The sequence below is a fragment of the Moschus berezovskii genome, chromosome 1 (assembly GCF_049115385.1).
Source record: "Moschus berezovskii isolate FMDL1 chromosome 1, NW_MosBer_1.0, whole genome shotgun sequence".
Taxonomy (NCBI): Eukaryota; Metazoa; Chordata; class Mammalia; order Artiodactyla; family Moschidae; genus Moschus; species Moschus berezovskii.
The window spans coordinates 61,706,318-61,725,363 of record NC_142460.1 but is presented as its reverse complement, the minus strand read 5'-3'; the positions used below and the strand labels follow the sequence as shown (position 1 = coordinate 61,725,363).

General features: G+C 38.1%; 1 protein-coding gene and 1 non-coding gene across 4 annotated transcripts in view; one reads left to right on the top strand and one right to left on the bottom strand.

Annotated features, from left to right (window-relative positions):
• EPHA6 (EPH receptor A6) overlaps nucleotides 1-19,046 on the bottom strand; it is a 1,038,562-nt gene that overhangs the window by 436,420 nt on the left and 583,096 nt on the right. The gene's annotated exons all lie outside the window — the stretch shown is intronic.
• Nucleotides 3,103-3,206, top strand: LOC129553486 (U6 spliceosomal RNA). Its single transcript, XR_008685484.2, has one exon. It is a non-coding gene; the product is annotated as a U6 spliceosomal RNA (small nuclear RNA).

Below are 19,046 nucleotides of genomic sequence, written 5' to 3'. Positions count from 1 at the left end.
TAAACCTGAATAGGCTTCCCCAGTGGTTCACCATTAGATAAGCTGCCTGCAATGCAGGAGATGCAGTTTTGATCCCTGGAGGAGGAAATGGAAACCCACTCCAGTATTCTTGCCAGGGAAAATCCCATGGACAGAAGAGCCTGGTGGGCTATAGTCCATGGGGTTGCTGAGTCAGACAAGACTGATTGACCGAACACAGAAAACCTGAATAGATGTTTTTCCAGAGAAGACATATCCGACTCTTTGTGACCCCACGTACTATAGTCTGTCAGGTTCCTCTGTCCACGTAATTCTCCAGGCAAGAACTGGAGTGGGTAGTCATTCCTTTCTCTAGAAAGAAGATGTATAGATAGGTAAAAGGCACATGAAAAGATGCTCAACATCACTAATTATTAGAGAAATGTAATTCAAAACCACAATTGACACCACCTCATACATGTCAGAATGGCTAACATCCAAGAAAATACAAATAAATAATGGTGAGGATGTGTAGAAAAGCAAATTCCTATATACTGTTGGGGGAATGTAAATTGGTGTGGCCACTATGAAAAACAGTGTGGAGGTTTCTCAAAAAATTGAAGACAGAACTGTCATGAGTGCATGTGTGTATGCTAAGTTGCTTCCGTTGTGTCCAACTCTATGACCCTATGGACTGTAGTCCATCAGGCTCCTCCTTCCATGGGATTCTCCAGGCAAGAATACTGGAGTGGGTTGCCATGCCCTTCTCCAGGGGATCTTCCTGACCCAGGGATTGAACCCATGTCTCTTATATCTCCTGCATTGGTGGGCAGTTTCTTTACCACTAGCAACACCTGGGAAGCCTACCATATGATCCAAAATTCCACTCATGGGTATATATCTGAAAAAAAAAAAAAAAAAACAGGAAAACACAAAGTTGAAAATATACACACACAATCTTTATAGCAGCATTATTTACAATAAAGAAAACAACCAAGTTATGGAAATCACCCAATGTCCATCACCAGATGAATGGATAAAGATGATGTGATATATATATATAAACAGTGAATTATTACTGAGCCAGCAACATGCATGGATCTGGAGGACTTCATGCATAGTGAAAGAGGCTGATTATTTTTAAGAAACAGAAGACTCAGGAAGCCTTTCTTTTCATGTCCCTTTTAGCTGTCTAAAGAATTTATGTAAAGGTTCTGTTCCTTGAATACAGATATCACCAGAGATATCTGAAAAGAATATGGACTAGATGTGGTGGGACAAACTTGTCAGGCTCGTCAGGATCCTCTTTGTGTCCCACTGTCTCTGAATGGCACAACAAACAAATGCTTTCCTGTGAACTGCCTTTTTTCCTTTTGGAGTCCCAAATCACTACTCCAGCATACTCTTTTGCATGAATGTTTAGCTGACAATGGTGTTTAAGGTGAAGGTTTCAATCATTTTTGGGGGGGAGTTACTCAAATTTCCTGGGTTTTCCTCTGTCCATGGGATTCCCCAGGCAAGAAAAGAATATTGGAGTATTTCCTAGTCCATGGGATCTTCCTGACCCAGGGATTGAACCTGGATCTGCTGCATTGCAGGCAGATTCTTTATCGCAGAACCACAAGAGAAGCCCCTCTCTCATTAATACATTTTATTAAACTTTTGTTTGATTTTTCTTGTCAATCTGTCTCAGGTCAATTTGATTTTTACATCAGCCAGAAGAACCTAGAAGGGAGAAGAAAATTTCTTCCTTAGCAACAGTGTGTATGTGCGTGTGTACATGTAAATCTGTATGAGTATATGTGTGTACACATGTGTGTATGAGTGTGCGAGAGTATGTGAATGTGTGGGTATGTAAATATGAGTGTGCGAGCGTGTATGTCTGTGTGTGTGTGTGCGTGCGTTTATAGAGAGTATAGAAAGGCAGAAGAAAGCACTCATGCTCTGCCCACTTGGGGAAATGTTGGATGATCCTGTCACACAGATTCAAGAGGATGCAAGTGTATTCCTGCCAACTCACCATAAATAGGACTGTAAAACTGTCTTTGTTCTCTCATTAAAGAAATAATGCAATGCAACAACAGATTTATTGGCCTTGTTTCTGGTTCAAGCCGAGTGGAATAAATCTTGATTCTTCCTTGATGGAGATAGTCATTGCGTAGGACAAGTATCCAGGTGCTATCACAGCTGCCTTGAAACATTCATGGCTTCCTGAGGATATGGGTGATTTTGTTCTTATCATTGATCAAATAGCAGAGTAAATCACTTACATAAAATAACACCTGGTTGAGCTCTGTGTTTTGCTCTCATTTTCTCTAGTTAGTAATTGTTGTTTACAAATCATGACTGCATGTAGAAAGAAGCTTGTGTTTTTCTCCTATTGGCTGCTAGCTCATAATTTCTACTTCATGTTCTCGTAGTAGCTTCAAAAGCATTTAGTGCATATATTACACTTTTTCCCACTGATATTTGTGACTACTTTGTTAACAAGCCAAATGGCATTGCTCCATATTTGTTCCAGAAGTTAATAGGATTGCAAAGATTGTTAAAACTAGAAATGGTCTAAGTAGTATAATTCACTATCAATAATGTAAATCTTAGCCACATTTCTATATTTCTTTAAAATGCAACATGATGTGTTAAATAATTGTTTTTTTTTTCTAAATTCTATTTCTAGGGGAAACAAGATGTAGATAAAAAAAGTTTTAGTCTATACATTTGCAAGTTGAGTTTATACAAACAAGGAGTACTTGTTTCCTTAATACTAACATAATTAATCATACAATATACATGAAAAATGCATAAAATGTAATATTAATTTTAAAAACTAAAATTGGAATTTGGCAATACATGCTTTGTGAAAATTCAAGTTGTATTAGGTTATTTTAAGTAAAGTGAAAGGAAAACAAGGAAATAGATCTGACATTGTAATGATGGTATTTCACTTGGTACACAATATCATGGCCATCGCAATGCTTTACAGCCAGCACTCGTCAGTCTGGATAATGCCTAAGCTGTGAAATATTTAAGTGTTTTGAGTGTTACCTTGAATATATGTACTTCTGTCCTTAATAGTTTTAGAATTATGTCATTTACTATAATTGTTTGCACGGTTTTCTGACTTTGATGTAAGAGATCAACTTTGTGCTTGCTCCAGCAGCACACACACTAAAATCGGAAGGATACAGAGAAGATTATGGTCCCTGCGCAAGGATAACATGCAAATCCATGAAGCGGTCCATACTTTTGGAATATTACTCATATTTTTTGAATATTCCTAAAAAGGAAAAAAAATGGGTCATTTGTAGTGATATAGTTGAACTGAAGACAGTCATACAGAAAGGTAAGTCAGAAGGATAAAAAAAATATTGCATATTAAAGTGTATATATGGAATTGAGAAAAATGCTACTGATGAAAATATCTGCATGGCAGGAATAAAGACATAGATGTAGACAACAGACTTGTGGGCACAGGAAGGAAAGAATGGGTGGGACGGATTAAGAGAGTAGCACTGACATATATACACTACCATGTGTTAACATACAGCTAGTGGGAGCCTGCCGTCTAGCACAGATAGCTCAGCTCAGCGCTCTGTGATGACCCAGAGGGGTTGAACAGGGGAAGGAGTGTGTGGCAAGCTCTAGAAGGAGGGAATGTATGTATATACAGCAGAAACTAACACAACACTGCAAAGCAGTTATACACCAATTAAAAAATAAATTAAAAAAAGACAAATTTCAATAATGGGAATTTTGTGTTTTTTTTAACTGGTGCTGCTAAGTCACTTCAGTCGTGTCAGACTCTGTGTGACCCCATAGATGGCAGCCCACCAGTCTCCCCCATCCCTGGGATTCTCCAGGCAAGAACACTGGAGTGGGTTGCCATTTCCTTCTCCAATGCAGGAAAGTGAAAAGTGAGAGTGAAGTCGCTCAGTCGTGTCTGACTCAGCGACCCCATGGACTGCAGCCCACCAGGCTCCTCCGTCCATGGGATTTTCCAGGCAAGAGTACTGGAGTGGGTTGCCATTGCCTTCTCCTACATATCTATTAATTTGATACATTTGTCACTGATTTCTATTTGTAGCTGTTCAGTTCAGTTCAGTCTCTCAGACGTGTCCGACTCTTTGCAATCTCGTGGACGGCAGCACTCCAGGCTTCCCTGTCCATCACCAACTCCTGGAGAACACTCAAATTCATGTATACTGAGTCAGTGATGCCATCCAGTCATCTCATTCTTTGTTGTCCCCTTCTTCTCCCATCTTCAATCTTCCCAGAATCCGGGTCTTTTCAAATTGAGTCAGTTTTTCATATCAGGTGGCCAAAGTACTGGACTTTCAGCATCAGCCTCAGTTCTTCCAATGAATATTCAGGACTGATTTCCTTTAGGATGGACTGGTTGGATTGCCCTGCTGTCCAAGGGACTCTCAAGAGTCTTCAACAACTCAGTTCAAAAGCATCAGTTCTTCGGCAGTCAGTTTTCTTTATAGTCCAACACTCACATCAATACATGACTACTGAAAAAACCAAAGCTTTGACTAGATGGACCTTTGTTGGCAGAGTAATGTCTCTGTTTTTTAATATGTTGTCTAGGTTGGTCATAGTTTTTCTTCCAAGGAGCAAGTATCTATTAATTTCATGGCTGAAGTCACCATCTGGAGTGATTTTCAGTTCAGTTCAGTTCAGTTCAGTTCAGTTGCTCAGTCGTGTCTGACTCTTTGCGACCCCATGAATCACAGCACGCCAGGCCTCCCAGTCCATCACCAACTCCCGGAGTTCACTCAAACTCATGTCCATCGAGTTGGTGATGCCATCCAGACATCTCATTCTCTGTCATCCCCGTCTCCTCCCACCCCTAGTCCCGCCCAGCATCAGAGTCTTTTCCAGTGAGTCACCTCTTCGCATGAGGTGGCCAAAGTATTGGAGTTTCATCTTTAGCATCAGTCCCTCCAATGAACACCCAGGATTGATATCCTTTAGAATGGACTGGTTGGATCTCCTTGCAGCCCAAGGGACACTTAAGAGTCTTCTCCAGCACCACAGTTCAAAAGCATCAATTCTTTGGCGATCAGCTTTCTTCACAGTCCAACTCTCACATCCATATATGACCACGGGAAAAAACATAGCCTTGACTAGACGGACCTTGGTTGGCAAAGTAATGTCTCTGCTTTTTAATATGCTATCTAGGTTGGTCATAACTTTCCTTCCAAGGAGTAAGCATCTTTTAATTTCCTGGCTGCAATCAGCATCTGCAGTGATTTTGGAGCCCAAAAAAATAAAGTCTGACACTGTTTCCACTGTTTCCCCATCTATTTCCCATGAAGTGATGGGACCGGATGCCATGATCTTAGTTTTCTGAATATTGAATTCTAAACTACTTTTTCACTCTCCTCTTTCACTTTCATCAAGAGGCTCTTTAGTTCTTCTTTGCTTTCTGCCTATCTGAAGTAATTGATAATTTTCCTGGCAATCTTGATTCCAGCTTGTGCTCCATCCAGCCCAGCATTTCATATGATGTACTCTGCATATAAGTTAAATAAGCAGGGTAACAAAATATAGCCTTGACGTACTCCTTTCCCAATTTGGAACCAGTCTGTTGTTCCATGTCCAGTTCTAACTGTTGCTTCCTGACCTGCATACAGATTTCTCAAGAAGCAGGTCAGGTGGCCTGGTATTCCCATCTGTTGAAGAGTTTTCCACAGTTTGTTGTAATCAACACAGTCAAAGGCTTTGGCATAGTCAATAAAGGATATGTAGATGTTTCTCTGGAACTTTCTTGCTTTTTCAATGATCCAATGGATGTTGGCAATTTGACATCTGGTTCCTCTGCCTTTTCTAAATCCAGCTTGAACATCTGGATGTTCATAGTTCATGTACCGTTGAAGTCTGGCTTGGAGAATTATGAGCATTACTTTGTTAGCTGGTGAGATGAGTGCAATTGTGCAGTAGTTTGAGCATTCTTTGGCATTGCCTTTCTTTGAGATTGGAATGAAAATTGACCTTTTCTAGTCCTTTGGCCACTGGTGAGTTTTCCAAATTTGCTGGCATACTGAGTGCAGCTCTTTCACAGTGTCATCTTTGTAGTATTTGAAATAGCTCAACTGGAATTCCATCACCTCCACTAGCTTTGTTCATAGTGATGCTTCCTAAGGCCCACTTGACTTCACATTCCAGGATGTCTGACCATCGTGATTATCTGGGTCATGCAGATCTTTTTTGTGTAGTTCTTCTATGTATTCTTGACACTTCTTGATATCTTCTGTTTCTGTTCCATACCATTTCTGTATGGAAACAGAAACATCTTTGTCACATCTTTGTAGCTGTTAGTTTGCCTGGTTCTTAAGCAAGCCAAATCTGTTTTCAAAGAGAAGTGGTCTAGCAGGCTAAAAATTAGCCCATATCATAAATCCACTAAGAAATGAGTCATAAATCCACTGAGAAATGACCTCAGCTTGCTGGAGATTTGTTTCTCAGATACCCACAGAAATGTTTCCTTGCATGCAGCTGTGCTTCAGAAAATCCTGAGTATAATTTTTCAGATCAATTTCCTAATCTCAATTATATCGTCCCACATTTTGAACTGTTCTTCCAGGTGGCGAATGTAGTAAAGAACCCGCCTGCCAATGAGGAGATGCCAGAAATGCAGTTTCAGTTCCTAGGTTGGGAAGATCCTATGGAGGAGGAAATGGCAACCCACTCCAGTATTCTTGCCTGGAGAATCCCTCAGACAGAGGAGCCTGGTAGTCTATGGTCCATAGGGTCGCAAAAAGTCAGACACGACTGAAGTGACTTAGCCCTAGCACTACCCTCTATACTTTATACATGTCTTGTCCATTCGAGAATATACACTACTACGTTTCTTTTTTTAAACTTCTAAACTCTACTTATCTGTTTAAAATCAAAGCCTCCGGGAAGAATTCAGCTGTCATAAAGAACCTCTCTCAGGAGTTCTGCAATCAGGGAGGACTGATGCCTATCACCAGAAAGGAGAAATTAGCACCCTAAAAAATAATCTAAACAGACACCGTCACAAAACTATATATCTGCCATCTATTTTTGTAAGGGTCCATTTATCTTTTCTAAACGTCATTTGTTTTCCCATAAGTGCTCTTTATTCCCCTCCCCTTCCCCTGTCAAGATATAAGTCCTCAGTTCTAAATGTCTCCTTGAGTCATGTTTTTCTATGAACTACGTATATACATGAATAAAAATCCATCTTTTCTGTTGATAATCTCTCTTCTGTCAATTTAATTCACAAGTCCCAGAACAATATAAAAAGAAGGTAGACAATTTTCTTTTTCTTCCCTGACAACTTCAATGCAATGAGCATGGGTTGAATGCTATTAACAGTAGTATAACTGTGGGTGGTATTGTTGTCTTAGATGTTTTCATGAGAGTATTTTCAAACTTCTCATACATATGAATGTGCCATTTTGAGATAAGGTGGTATTTTTAAGGAACTAGAGGGAACTCCATTAGGCCACAGAAATCCAGGGAGTAAAAACTTGGAGATAGTGAACCTTTGAAATAAACCTGGTCTAAATGGCTTTCCTCTTTTCTTTCCTTACGGTTATTCCCTTTGGGGATTTTGTTCCCACTTAGGTGTGTACCTACTGTCCTTTTTATAGACTCTTGCATATGCCTTTTTGTGATGGGAGTACATTTAAGTATCTAGAGATAGAATTATTAGGATATAGGCAATCTTGATATGCATCTAATGTTGGAATTCTAGAAGAAAATCTATAGTATTACAACCATATTGATGGTGACTTAGTCCAAATGTGACTTTTCAAGTACTTATGTAAACTGTCCACATAAAGTAAACAGATAAGACATTTGAATATAATCCTTAAAAATCCCTCTTGACCTTTTAAATAATGGCCTCCAAGTAAAGAGATGCCAATTTTTATGATAATGTAAGAGGTAATTCTAGATTTTGACAAGATTAAGAAACAAATGGTGTACTAAAGTCAGACTTTGTCAGTTTTTCAGAACCTGTTGTGCCTATCTTTTCACTTCTGCAAATCAGACTTCCTTTCATTTTTGCCCTGGAGACCCAGTTTTTAAATACCAGCACCTCACTGGTCATAAATCACTATTTACCAAGCTAAGGAGGTTTTAACTCTGGTCTTTAAGATGGTGATAGGTGTTCCATGAAGGAGATAAAATATCTTCAAATTCTATCTTTGGGAAATGCTAGATTAAACAAAGTTACTGTAAATATCAAAAAAGAGGTGATGACATTATATTTCTCTTATTTCATATTATGTAAAATAGAAAACTTTTACTGGCACTATGTTCATAAAATATCAGAATGTCTAGAAAACTACTTTTGGAAATAATAGTAGTCTAACCTTTGGAGAAGGCAATGGCAAGCCACTCCAGTACTATTGCCTAGAAAATCCCATGGATGGAGGAGCCTGGTAGGCTGCAGTCTGTGGGGTCGATAAGGGTTGGACACGACTGAGCGACTTCACTTTCACTTTTCACTTTCACACATTGGAGAAGGAAATGGCAACCCACTCCAGTGTTCTTGCCTGGAGAATCCCAGGGACGGGGGAGCCTGGTGGGCTTCTGTCTATGGGGTCACACAGAGTCGGACACGACTGAAGCGATGCAGCAGCAGCAGCAACCTTTGGAAACTATTACGTTGACCCTAGCTCGAGAGTTTGTATTGACTACTGACATATTTCAGGCATAAAAACCTCAGCAAGACTGTCAAATGTCTCAAGTTTCTGGAACAAGACTGGGCTTCCTTTTCACTGAGATACCCTGGAAGCCAATAGGAACCTAAAGCCACAAATGAGTGAGGATGGAGGGAGGATCAGGAGAGTCCCAGCAGGGGCCCTCCTGCTAAGTGGCAATAGAGTGCTGGGATTATGCACGTGGACTTTGGAGTCAGGCACATGGCCTTTGGAGTCAGGATCCTTGGTTTTGAATCCCAGCTCTGTTACTAACTGGTCAGGTGAATGTGAGCAATTTATTTAACTTCTCTGTTTTCTGTTTTTTCTTCTAAAAAGAAGAAATAATAACATCCACCATTGAGGGTTATTGTGAGGATTAAGTATATAGTTTCATTTAAAGCATTTAAAATAACTCCTGACACACTGAAAACACTCAAGATTACTGGCTATTGTTACTATCGTGAACAAGAGAACACTGAACAAACACTGTTATTATCATAAAAGAGCCATTTCATTAATAAATCTTATAAGATTTTGCAATAGTCAACATCACAAATCCAGGAAAACCTTTCATATGCCACACGCTAAAAAGTCATGCAGAAAACAAAATGTTTCTTCATATATGAAAGACTTGTGGCAAGTAGTTCCCAAAGGATATTTATTAAATTTGAATATCTTTGGTAAATGCTACATTGGGAGTAATTTTCCAGAAAATTACATGTTTAGGATTTCAATAAATATTGCACAGGAAAAGATTTGTGTAGTTAAGTACTATTTTGGGAACACTAGATGGGAAAAAAAGCCAAATAAGCTTTCTTATTTAAGTTATTATCAAAGCTTTGAATGTGTTATTATTCTGCTTTGCAAGTAGCAAAGAATATCATATAGCATGCACATTTCCTCAACTCAACTGACCAAGGAAACTCTTTTTTAAAAGTATGTCACAGGAGTAATCCTTGTAGAAATACTTGGGACTGCTGATATAGAATTAAGTCCAGAAAATTGAAATATTTTTTCAAACATAAATACTTTATTGGAATTTTCTAGGTTCTGTTAATTGCAGGCCAGGGAACACTTAAAAACCTCATGCCACCCACTGGTACTTCATTCTAGCCAAATGCTAGAATCTAATTTTCAGGGCATGCATTTTCAATGAACAATTTCAATAATATGAACTTGGCCTTTTTTAATTCTGCAAGTTTATGTTAACCAAATAAGAGTAATGCCCTTTTTGTAATGTTTCTTGATGTGTCTAGTATATGTCAGAGAGCTTTGGCAGGAAACAGATATAATTCTTACAACAAAGGCACAAATATTCCTTTCTCTGGGGACATGTGATGTCAATGTTTCCATTAGAATCAAGTGTCACATGTCTTTCCATAAAGAGATCATTATAAAAATATTAATGAGTCCACACCTTATTCCCTACATATCTACCCATTGAAGTCCTAAATAATCTTTCAATACCATAGAATAAACTCCTGCCTCTGGGTCAGGCCATTAAGTAAATCACTGATTAAATACATTGTTGGTGTCCTATGGCCACAAAAATTAATGTAGTACTTTCTTCTGGACCAGATGATACCTTATTTGCTCAGAGGGTGTGATGGAATGGATGATTGTTTTAGCAAATTTTCAGATCTTCAGAACATGACTTCCTGTCTACCCTAACTGTTACTTTTTTCTGAGTATATCTCAGTAGAAAATAATAGCACTTTCCTTCTAAAGGACTATAAAAACTAAAAAGAGAAGCACAAATACCAAAATTGAATCTATATTGAATCTATAGTATCTCTGGTTGAATGTTATCCAATTTATGCTTTCTTATTTGTTTTGTTTTCATATGAAAAACTGTAGTGTATCTGACTTTATTATCATCATAAAGTTCTATTTCACATAATGGAACCGTTGACTCCTATGTATATGAACCATCAGGTGACTGATTGTATGACTAGCACAGATCACTAAAGTTAAAAATGCTTTAGTTATGTGAAAGAGCATATCAACTGAACATTACTGAGTTTGCCCAAGTCAGGGTGGATCCTAATTGCTTTGACAAATTTCCTGCTGAGAAATTGATCTTCAAAGATTTCTTAATGCCTTTTTTTAACACATTTACTTCATTTTAAAGCTTCAAAGTTTTCCTTTCTATAAATTATCACATATTCTAAATACAAAGAACAAAATGCTATGTTTTATTCATCTAAGTAGGGTATCTGAACACTAAGTTACAGCAAAGATGGGAACTCATTGAAGCAAAGGTCATTCTCTGTCAAACAAGACCATAAGAGACTTTTCTTTTAGTAGAGAATTCATGAATATTTAATCGGAGTATTTCCATGAACTTGCTGTAAAAGCTATGTTTCTTGGCATTTACTAAGGATGTCACAATCAGTTACTGTAATTTAAATCTTTTGCTGATATGCTTATCAGACTTCCATTTAAAACATGCTCATCATCCATGTACTAATTCATCTAAAATAAATATTTCTAAATAACATTCTAGACATTTACATCATGTAAAATCAAATTCTGATTTATTTTATTCATACATACATATTATTATTGTCCTAATATACAGCCAAGAGTAGTCTACAGAAAAAAAACAACCCAATAAAACCAATGAGTGAGTTAGTTCTCTTATCTGAATGAGAACAGACTATCTTCATAAATGCTTCTGAAGTTTAGGCCACATGATAAGTAGTCTTTTGGGCCCCAAATGTTGAAAAGATCAACAAAACAACAAAAAACAAACCACAGATCACACCCTACTAAGGTTTCTTTAATTTAAATTCTGCTGTAAAGTTTAGTCACTCAGTCATGTCCTATGGATTCTTTACCTGTGGAGCCATCAGGGAAACCCCAAAGTATCTATAAGGCAGCTCAATGGATACTGTTCAGAATATTATCTATAGCCCTTGAGGAGGAACTTAAGGTCCCTGACTTTTGTTTAATGACTAAACTATTAAATATTATCATTTGGTCTCATTTGAGCATTTTCCTTTGTTTCTGCATTTTCTCACTCCTTTAATTAAATTTATTGCTTGATTAAAGTTTTACTACAGCCAAAAGGCACCCTGAGGACAGAGGAGAAGGGAGGGCCAGAGTGCCCTGCCCCGTTTTCAATTTCCACTTTTCTTTAATACTCCTCAGTCTTGAAGAGAGACAGGTACAGAACAAGGAAGGGGATCAAGTTTTGGAAAGAAAATTTAATCATAAACTTGGCAGAGGAACTCGGTTATAGTTATATTTCTGTTCCATTTTTTTCTCAACTCTTTGAATGAAAGGGGTGATGACCTCTCTGGTGACTTCTTGCTGAAGAGAGGTATAGTCTTGCATAGGTTTTGGAATGGACTCAGAGTTGAAAATAAATTCAAGTTCCAAGCTTAGCATCAAGATTTTATATTAGAACAATGTATTTTATATTACCTCTCTCTTTGATTATTTTGCTATAGTATCTGGACAAACATTTGAAAATTAGTGGACATATTACGATGAGGATAATAATCAAAATATATATTCCATAAATGTAATTTTTTTCCTTAATGGTTAAAGCAGTGTACAAGGTATGTTTAACAGGCCACAAACAAGCTATTTTGGTTAGTCTAAAGCTCAAATTGGGCTTTCCTGGTCGCTCAGTGGTAAAAAATCTGTCTGCAGTTCAGGAGACCTGGGTTCAAGGCTTGGGTCAGGAAGATCTCCTGGAGAAGGGAATGGCAACCCACTCCAGTATTCTTGCCTGGAAAATTCTATGGACAGAAGAACCTGGTAGGCTACCATCAATGGCGTTAAAAAGAGTTGGACATGACTGAGTGACTAATACTTCCACTTTCAAATTTCAAATTAAATCATGTTTAAGCCAGAATGACTTCCCCACACCCCAACATGTGAACATTTCTTCCATCGTTTTCCCCTTTTAATCATAAATGTTTTCATAGACAGCACTGATAATCAATATATATTCCCAACATTGCCAGACTGGCTCAGTTGCCTGCTCTGCGTTCATTTGCATTCCTCGGTGCTAGGCCTACTTTTTGTATATATATTGGTCTAGTTATCAACACTGGGGGAAAACTGATCAGACAAAACAAGTACAGAGGTATGCTGACAGGGAAATATTTTAAAGGCTATATATTTTATCACTTATACCCAATTGCCACATAAGCATTGCACATGTGCTTTCAGCAGTAAATTTAGAGCCAGCAGTGATACACATCAGACTCTGTGATAATTTCATTAGACAATTTCTGTTCCATCAGAACACTGGGGTCAAAAATATTGTTTGAAGTAAAACAATAGCTCAGTTAGAATTTTAAAATTTCTTACCCAGTTAATCAATATGATCCAATTTTTTCATATAATTTAACATACCAAATAATTCTAGTTACTTAAATATTTTTTCTAAGATGCCTAGAGGCCTTCTGGAATATTGAAAGTTAGTTAGAGAAAGAAACTTATAATCTGTTATCAAAAGCAGCTCAATATTCCAGGAAAATTTGTTTTCTTAACAGGAAGAAAGAAAACCAAATTCCAATCTTGTATCACCTTGCTGTTAACAACAAAGTTCACTTACTTAATTAAGTCTAATATTAATCCTGACAACACATTTTTTTTCCAAAGTCATTTTTTTTTTTTAAACAAGAGAGATATATCAGCTTTTAATGCCAAAGTCATTTTTCATAAACCTTTTATCATAAACTGGATCCATATTAATTTATCCCTTATTTTTCCCCATACATAAGCAAGCAGATCTAGGACAAAATTATTTTGCTTTTTTCTCCTCAACAAAAATATTTCTGTAATGATACTTTCTTTCACCAGTAATACATATCTTACTTGCCTTATACACTAAAATGGTTTCCTTATCATTTTAGTAGCTTTAATAACATATTACAAATTTTAACCTAAGTGACCCTAACAAAACCCAGAAAGAAGTAATTGAACTGCTACACCAACATTTTCTGATTGGCAAACTTAAGAATGTGCTCTGTAACCTCTAAAAACATACTTTTTTTCACAGTACAATTTCTCTTCAATGTGATAGAAGATGCACGTTTAGTGAACCCAAACATCTTCTGAAGTTCTACTGATTAACACAAAGCTGAAGTCTCAGGTAAAGTGGGCTGTATTTGTATTTTAAGGACATGATAAGAGCTAACTTCAAGCTTTCTCCTAGGCATATTTTTATTCTCTCAGAGTTAGAATTCTGAAAACAATATTTTATCACACTAGTTTTCTTTAACTGCATGTTCATAAAGAACCAGTTTTGGAGTTTTAAAGAGTTTTATCTTAACCCTCTGGAGTCTGAAGAGTAGAATTACCATACATTGTTTAAAAACTCATCTTTCTTTTGCTTTCATTGTAATCTTATAGAGTTTTTTTCTAATGAATTGAAACGGTTTCGCATTTTACAAAAGACAACAAAGATACCAATTACATAAATGGAATATGCATTCACGCACCGGAAGACAGAACTGTCGCAAATGTGCTGAGGGAATAACCAGTAACTGAGTCTGGAACAAACCTTTCCTGAGCACAAAGGGTCAACATCCAGGTGCGCAACAGAACCAACTGGCACAAATGCCCAAATAGCGCTTTTCATTCACAAACAGAGCTCAACGGCAGACAGTCAACAGAACTGGCAAAAGGCCCGAATAGTGCTTTGTGCTCAAAAGAGGTTTGCCCAGGTCACACTGGTGGACTTACTGGGTCCTGGAGCTTGTCAGCTCACCCAGATGCATGTTTCTTTTCCACCAAAGAAAAGTGTAAGTCAGCAGCCAGTGCCGAGCAGGGGAGAAACCGGGAGGATCCCCAAAACAAATGGTTTTTGCAGCTGATATGATTGTCTCTCAAAATCCCCCTCTTGGGGCCAGCCAGCCATGGGCTGCTGGCTCATTGCAACCATCTTGGTGTGTTGCTCCAGCTGCTGGCTCTGGAAAACCCAGGAGAGCCAGATGTCACGAGAGCATAGCCTCACGTTGGGAGCCAAAAAACTGTTACCGAAAGTGGGTGTCGGGCTGCTGGCTGCTCCAAAGCCAATACAGAGGCCAGGGAGGTGGAAAGGAAAGCTTCCTTCATTTCAGAGGTCAGCCAGCAACTGGGGGTGGGTCGGGAGGTAGAATCCTGTCTAAAGGCTGACTCCCCCGACTGACAATCAGTGGGTAAGAGCTTTCATAGAGGTAGGGGGGCTACATGTAGAAACAACACAGTAGGCTCTGACAGTCATCTTGAAATTAGTCATGCAATTCTCCGATCAGCTTCACCTTGGTTGCTTTAAGTATAGCTAGTATTTCAGTTCAGTACAGTTCAGTTGCTCAGTCATGTTCGACTCTTTGCAACCCCATGGACAGCAGCACACCAGGCCTCCCTGTCCATCACCAACTCCCAGAGTACCTCAAACTCATATCCATTGATTTGGGGATGCCATCCAACCATTTCATCCTCTGGCGTCCCCTTCTCCTTCCATCTTTAATCTTTCCCAGCATCAGGGTCTTTTCAAATGAGTCAGCTCTTCACATCAGGTGGCCAAAGTATTGGACTTTCAGTTTAAACATCAGTCCTTCCAATGAATATTCAGGACTGATTTCCTTTAGGATGGACTGGTGGGATCTCCTTGCAGTCCAAAGGACTCTCAACAGTCTTCTCCAACACCACAGTTCAAAAACATCAATTCTTTGGCGCTCAGCTTTCTTTATAGCCCAACTCTCACATCCATACATGACTACTGGAAAACCATAGCCTGGACTAGGTGGAACTTTGTTGGCAAAGTAATGTCTCTGCTTTTTAACATGCTGTGTAGGTTGGTCAAAACTTTCCTTCCAAGGAGTAAGTGTCTTTTAATTTTATGGCTAAAGTTCACCATCTGCAGTGACTTTTGAGCCCCCCAAAATAAAATCTGCCACTGTTTCCATTGTTTCCCCATCTATTTGCCATGAAGTGATGGGACAATATGCCATGATCTTATATGCCATATGACCATATGCCAGTTTTCTGAATGTTGAGCTTAGGCCAACTTTTTCATTCTTCTCTTTCACTTTCATCAAGAGGCTCTTTAGCGCTTCTTTGCTTTCTGCCATAAGTGTGGTGTCATCTGCATATCTGAGGTTATTGATATTTCTCCCGGCAATCTTGATTCCAGCTTGTGCTTCATCTAGCCTAGCATTTCTCATGATGTACTCTGCATAGAAGTTAAATAAACAGGGTGACAATATACAGCCTTGACGTACTCCTTTCCTGATTTGGAACCAGTCTGTTGTTCCATGTCCAGTTCTAACTGTTGCTTCTTGACCTGCATACAGATTTCTCAAGAGGCAGGTCAGGTGGTCTGGTATTCCCATCTCTTGAAGAATTTTCCACAGTTTGTTGTGGGAACACAGTCAAAGGCTTTGGCATACTCAATAAAGCAGAAATAGATGTTTTTCTGGAACTCGCTTGCTTTTTTGATGATCCAGCAGATGTTGGCAATTTGATCTCTGGTTCCTTTGCCTTTTCTAAAACCAGCTTGAATATCTGGAAGTTCATGGTTCAGGTACTGTTGAAGCCTGGCTGGAGAATTTTGAGCATGACTTTACTAGCGTGTGAGATGAGTGCAATTGTGCGGTAGTTTGAGCCTTCTATTGGGTTTGCCAAAATGTTTTTCAGTAAAATGTCAAAATGTTACAGAAAAGCCCAAATGAACATTTTGACCAACCCAATATTTAATTCCAGGGTTTGTCTGTTCCCATTTCTTTGAAGTTAGTTCTCAAAATTTTGGCAGCTTACGTCACTGCTATAGTTCAGTCATCATACCATCAACTTTTCCACCTGGTGGAAGTTCTAGTATTCATGTGTACATCTGCTTAGTTGCTCAGTTGTGTCCAACTCTTGGCGACCCCATGGACTGCAGCCCTTCAGGTCTCTGTCCATGGGATTCTCCAGGCAAGAATACTTGAATGGGTTGCCATGTCTTTCTCCAGGGGAATCTTCCTGACCCAGGGATCAAACCCGGGTCTCCTGAATTGCAGGCGGATTCTTCACCACTGAGCCATGGGGAAGCCCTTTAGTATCCATAAGACAGCTCAAAGGATGTGGCTCAAAATATTATATATAGTCCTTGAGGAGGAATTAAAGGTTCTTCGATTTGCTTAATGACTAATCTATTATTATTTGGTCTCATTTGACTATTTTCCTTTATTTCTTTATTTTCTTAATTCTCTAATAAAAGTTATTGTTTGGTTAAAGTTTTTCCACAGAAAACAGCAGGCTGAGGACGTGGTGGAGGATGGGAAAGGGCCACAGGGACCAGAGGGACCATTTCACTATGTCGTATTAAAGCCAACATTGTCTAAAATTAATGATAAATTCTGGAAGGAAATGTCACAGTCTTGAAAAGACAAATAACTAGATTGAAAAGATAAAGCATCTATATGAAGAAGAAGTTGCCTTTAAAATCATGAATGAAATAAAACTATGCCAAAATAAAACTAACACATGGTTAAGCAGTAGTTTTAGAGACTGCAGTAAGTTATGAAGCATATGTTGCTTTAACATCTGGGAGATGGGAAATTTCAGATTGTACATTTAAAAAGGAAGCTTAAAAATGTTCACTATTATGATATTACTAAGACTGATATTTTCTATGTAAATAAGTGGGATTATATTTTTATTATAAATTCTTGGACAAATACCCCCTCTTAAATACTCTGTGACTAGTCCATGTGAGATTTGTATTTGATTCACCTCATAGTTAAAATATGTCAGTCGGTTCTTTTCTCCTATAAGAGTATATGGGTTGCTCTTGAACACCTCAGACTTTTAATTTCTCTCACAAAAGAAATGTGACTTGTCTGGGTATAAAAGTTTATATATCCCCCTCAACATCTAATGAACTTTGAAGGCTGAGAATTTCTAGGGATGTTTTTCTAGCAGACTGTGAATTTCCTTCAATTGTGGGCATAATTTCAAGCAATGACTACACGTGTATGTGTATTTTTTAAAGTGGGCAGTGACTGCAGAGGGAAAAGAAGTCCAGACGTAGAGAGTACCTTCTTGGATTTACTCTGACTCTGCAGTGTCGTGCTAAGTCGCTTTAGTAGGGTCTGACTCTTCGCGACCCTATGGACTGTAGCCCCCCAGCTCCTCCATCCTTGTATTCTCCAGGCAAGAATACTGGAGTGGGTTGCTGTACCCTCCTCCAGGGGATCTTCCTGACCCAGGTACTGAACCCACATCTCCTGCGGCTTGTGCATTGTAGGCAGATTGTTTACCGCTGAGACACCAGGGAAGCCTTATTAGGACTATAATCTGATTAATATTGTCAACAATTATTTTTATTGTCGCAAAACCTTCAAGATATATGTTTTAAAAGTCCCTGTGTTCAAGTAAAAAAGTAGATATACCCAAAACATGTTTCCAGATTATATCCAGGTAATATAATTGAGAAGATCTTTTAATTCTGTAGATCAGGTTTTACATTTTGTGACAACTATTAGATTATGTCTGTCTTCAATGACCTCTTCTGGATAATTCCTAAAATACATCTATCTTGCTCTCTGTCTTTTCATGGACTCCTGTCTCACCACTTTAAGAAGTTTTCTATTCCTAAAAATGCTGAACTGACTTTTAAAATGTGTCTATGACATTATTAATTCGGTTTGTTATTTCTCCATTTCCTATTATGTGAACTTTCATTTTTCCTTATCACATTTTTTTATATCTTAAATTAGTATATCTACCTCTCATTTTATATCCACATTTTTTTCACTTTTTGGTTTTCCCTCCCATGAGTTCAAACTCCATACTTTTGAAAATCATAAACATTTTTTTATGCTTCTAATTTCTATAGTAAAAAGATTTTAAGAGGTCTGAACTTCTTCCTCATCATCTATATTAACACTCTTTTGCTTGATTCTGAAATATTCTTAATTGGTCACATGATGGCTCTCATTTTTGTTGTTATCTGTCTTTCAAATGAAGGCAATCTCTTCAGTCCGAGCTTTGGCAATGCATATGACAGGAGAATTGTCCTTGTCCCACTTTTATCCATGTGGGTCCCCGTGTCATCTACTTAGACTCAGAGCTGGACAACAGAAGGGTATGCTTAATTTTCCAGATTCTAGATAATTTTATCATATATAATTCTACTAAATATTCTTCTATCCCCATTACCTGAGTCTTCGATACCCTGATAATATAAAATATCCATAATAAATTGTTACTTATACTCTTATCTCCTTCAAACCACCACCAGCATAATTCATCATTCTTTGCCATTATTTTTCTTACTTCCTGATTTTCTAATAAGCATAAATTCCTCAGTCAATGTAGAAAGTAATAGTGTTGAAAAAAGTCTCATTGTCCCAAAAAAGGTGTACACATCAGGCAGAAATGAATCACCAATGTTCCAGTCCAGACCTAATTCTGAATCAA